We start from the raw sequence: 377 nt of genomic DNA, 5'->3' as shown, positions 1-377 counted from the left end.
CCTCCAGGATTCCTGTGGTTGCGGCATGTTGGTACATCTACCTGCCGCTATAACCACTACAGACGGCTCTGCCTAGGAGCCTCAGAGAATCCAAAACCAGATCGGTATTTCCGTCCTGGAGCCACAGAGAAACCCAAAACCAGATTACAGTAAACAACAGAGAAAACTCAAAGACAGACGCAGACAGACAGACAACCGCGGTACCTGCTCTAGAGCAATCCCTCCATTCTCTAGTCTCCGGGTCCTAGATAGACCCAATTCCCGGCCAATGCACCAAAATGTAAGACTGGCCTAAAAGCACGAATCTTAACTTGACGGGAAGGCTCATCTCACAAAGACCAGGAGGCACAGAGATCGATGCACAAGCAAGAGGTTTT

The sequence above is a fragment of the Galeopterus variegatus genome, unplaced genomic scaffold (assembly GCF_000696425.1).
Source record: "Galeopterus variegatus unplaced genomic scaffold, G_variegatus-3.0.2 Scaffold9646, whole genome shotgun sequence".
Taxonomy (NCBI): domain Eukaryota; kingdom Metazoa; phylum Chordata; class Mammalia; order Dermoptera; family Cynocephalidae; genus Galeopterus; species Galeopterus variegatus.
This window is presented reverse-complemented; position numbering follows the sequence as displayed.